The 3,775-nt window shown below is 57.0% G+C and overlaps 1 non-coding gene across 1 annotated transcript; it reads left to right on the forward strand.

Moving 5' to 3' along the window:
- The first annotated feature begins 3,635 nt into the window (after positions 1–3,635).
- Positions 3,636–3,708, forward strand: TRNAR-UCG. The gene has a single exon. It is a non-coding gene; the product is annotated as a tRNA-Arg (tRNA).
- Positions 3,709–3,775: the final 67 nt, after the last annotated feature.

A 3,775-nucleotide genomic window follows, 5' to 3' on the forward strand; every position in this document is an offset into this window, starting at 1 on the left:
TTCCCCCCTTTTGCCGCTGCCAGCCCGGTTTCTGTGCTCTTTCTCCCCGTTTCAGTGCCGCCGGCCCCACGCAGCCTCATCCCCCTCCTCCTGCTGCTGCTGCCCGGTGGGGTCTGGCTTTGGCTGGTTGGTGGGAAGACCTTCTCCATCCCCGCTGGCAGGGGTCGATTAAGGAGGTTAACGCACTGGGGGAACGCAGAGGTGGGAATAAAACAGCGCTGCTGAACGTGTGCGTCTGGGCGCAGCCGCTGGGGTCAGAGCTTGCAGGGGGGAAGACTGAGGAGGGACGTCGAGGTGGTTCACGACGTGTGTTTTGGGACAGAGGGGTCCCCACGGCAGCTCCAGGCTCGCTCGCTGTGCCAACAACTGCTGGACGCCGGCTGCGGTACGCCATGCTGTTGGGATGATGCGGTTGTCAGCTCCCGGCCAGCAATTTCAATTTAGATCTCATGAAAAAGGGAAGCAACGAGGAGCAGCTACAAAGCGCCGCAGGCTTCGGTGCAGAGGGGGATGCTTTATCTGCCCGGTTGTGCAGTCCCACGTGCCAAGCGCTTAAGTGAGGCTGGTACTGAGGGGGTAACAACCAGCTTTTGCCTTGAGACCTGTTGATGAGTTTTGGAGAGGCGTTAATGAAAGGATGATTTTTGGAGGGGTGTCAGCATGAAAGGATGATTTTTGGAGGGGTGTTAATGAAAGGATGATTTTTGGAGGGGTGTTAGCATGAAAGGACGGTTTTGGCTGGGGCACGGGCATCTTTCAAGGTGTCCCAGGAGGTGGGAAGGCAGAGCAGCTAAAGCTGTTGATTTAGCCTTGTCTGGGCAGAGCTGGGTCTGTGTTGGGTCAGGGCTGAGCAGGGAATTTCAGCTGCATTTTTACCCCCTCCAGGTGCTCCCTGTGTCATCAGCTGCATCTGACCCCCAACAAAAAACCGACTGATGCTGGGAGATGACTACGTTGCAGGTGTCATGCAAACCTCTTCCCGGAGCAGAACAAGCTCTGATGGGAAGGAAACTTTACTCCACCAGAAACCGCATCTCCGTGAGGGACTGGTTGTTGCAGTCACGCACTTTGGCTGTGCTGCCCTGGGTCCAGAGTCCTCCACGTAAGTGCCTTTGGGATAATGCCCTCTCAGGTTTGTTGCATTAAAAAGCTGCTTGGAGGGTCTTTTCCTACGGAGTTAATGGATTTTAAAAGGCAGCTGTGGTCAGGGTGATATCACACTAGTAAAACCTAAAGTGAAGTTTGTTTCTAAGTAATTTTTCTCTCTTAGGTGTGGAAGCAAATGACTCTGCTGCCTGGAAGGCAACAAACCCGCCGAAGTCCCGGGCACTGGACCGCTGGCAGCCCCAGGCAGCTGAGCTGCAGGTCCCTGTGCCGCTCAGCAAACCCTCCCTGAGGTTGGGAACACTTTGTTTCATCAGACCCCAAACCCTGAGGAAAGGGGCTAGGGGGGTGTCTCCAGGCTGGTATTACCTGGGAACGGTCAACGTCCATCTCTTGGGGTGACCGGCTTCAGGGCTGTGATTGAAAGCACGGCCAGAGAATGTTTTCTGCGTCCGTCCTATTGGATAGCATCAGGTGGCTCTTGGGGGGTGTTTGGTCTCTTGGTTTCCTTTGGGTTGCGTTTTCTTTGCATCTCCTGGAGACGCTGTACCCGCACTCCTGCTGGGATGTCCTGGGCTCTGGTTCCCTGCGTGGTCTGAGGGACTCCCATCAGCGATGGCCTCACTTGAGTGGTACCCAGTTTTGTTCCTGCTGTTTCTCTCCTCTCCCCTCTCTGGAACACCAAACCTCAGGCAGCAGAAAGCTGAACCTGTGCTGCACCTCATGAGCGGGAACGTCTTTGCCGGAGGACCAGGGTGCAGAGAGGGAAGAAAACAGCCCCAGGGGAGATGCTGTGGTGACACACGGCTTTCTCAGGGCTGCAAATTCCCTGGCGCTGGGCAAGAGCAGGCAACGGCTGCCGGCAGCAAGGAGTTTCCTGCAGCCCTGCCGGCACCCTGAGGTGAGACCCCGGGGCCAAGGGACACGCGGCCATGGAAAAAAACTTTGCCAGGCTGCAGCCAGGGACCGGACCCACTTGGCCACGCCATCCCCACCGCACATCTGGTTTGGTGCTGCCCACCCGTGCCTCCCCCCAGTTGCACCGGCCTCTCCCCATCTGATGCCGCTGGGATTTGCACCCTACACCCCCCACGTCCCCCGCACCTTGGGGAGCTCTCAGGGGGTGGCGGGGGTGGATGGAGCTGGGGCAGCTCCTGCGTGCTCTTGTCTGTCTGCCGGTTGCTACCCCCCGCCGTACTGGGAAGCCTTGCACACCCACAGAGCACAAGTGCTCTTCTGATGCAGCCGTCTCTCTCCAGCACGTCTCTGCTCCGCTTTCGTTTGACGGACCCATCAGAAAAGACACACCGGTTGAAGCTGAGCTGAATGTACCCCAGGAACCAACATGGCCCCAAAACCTCCCAAGGCCGCAGAAGTCAAAACACCTTCTTGCCCTGTGGTGGGCTTTGGGAAACTTTTTTTTTTTTAGGATTAGATGGGAAATCATAGAATCATAGAATCATTATGGTTGGAAGAGACCTCAAAGATCATCAAGTCCAACCGTATACCCAATGCCACCATGCCCGCTAAACCCACTAAACCATGTCTTGAAGCACCACATCTAAATGTTTTTTGAACACCTCCAGGGATGGTGACTCCACCACCTCCCTGGGCAGCCCGTTCCAATGCCTAATGACTATTACAGTGAAGAAGTTCTTCCTAATATCCAACCTGAACCTCCCCTGGCGCAATGCAGGGTGTTGGGGAGAAGGTTTTGGGGAGAAGCCAAGCTGCCCCGCTGGGAGAACGCAGGATGTGTTACTGGTAATGAACAGGAGCTTAACGAGGCCCACGGTGTTTCACCTCGCATCACAGCGTTGTGCTGTAGCCGTGCTATGTTACAGTGGGTGCCCATCACCAGCGGCTCATTGATGCCGTGACCATCACACTGAACGCTGTCACGGGAAAGGACGAGTTGTCTCCAGTGTCCCGGCCGTCCCCGTCCTCCTTCCTTCTCCAGTAACGCCCAACCCGGGAGTCAAACACTCCTTCCCTCCCGCTTTAGGCTCATATACAGCCTCGGATGGATGTGACGGTCTGGGCTTTGCCTTTCCGTGGGGATGTGGCAGGGAAGGCCTGGACTCACGTACGCCTGGCAGCTGGAGGGTGAGGGTGACCCCAGCTGCTCTGTGCTGGGGCTGTCTCCTGGATGTTGTCGGCTCTTTGCCTTTTGGGTTATATTTGTGGTCGGAGCTGCTGGCATCCTCAGCAGCATGGCTTAGCAGCGGGCAGCGAAGCCGGTGGCAGGAGGGGAATGTCACCGCTCCAGCCCGCAGGATTCCTGCGCTGCACAGTCTTCATGAGCACATACGGGGTAAACTGAGGCTGGGGGGGGTCTATGATGGCCTGCTGGCACACAGAGTCCCATGGGAGGAGGGACCCCCCGCCTGGTCACCCCTTTGCCAGCGTTGGGACAGGAGGAGCCACAATCTCAGGAGGGATGGGAGTGTGGGTGATACGCAGGGGGTGGCAGGGACACCCACGGGATCACCCCCGCTGTCTGTCACTGTCCCCAGAGCACAGTTATGGGGGACCACGTGGCCTAATGGATAAGGCGTCTGACTTCGGATCAGAAGATTGAGGGTTCGAGTCCCTTCGTGGTTGTTTTAAAGCCGTGAGAGATCCTCGAGTTTAATTTCCCCGTGCCACTGGCTGGGGGCCATCAGTGGTC

Source organism: Cariama cristata, unplaced genomic scaffold (assembly GCF_000690535.1).
Source record: "Cariama cristata isolate BGI_N322 unplaced genomic scaffold, ASM69053v1 scaffold29658, whole genome shotgun sequence".
NCBI lineage: Eukaryota > Metazoa > Chordata > Aves > Cariamiformes > Cariamidae > Cariama > Cariama cristata.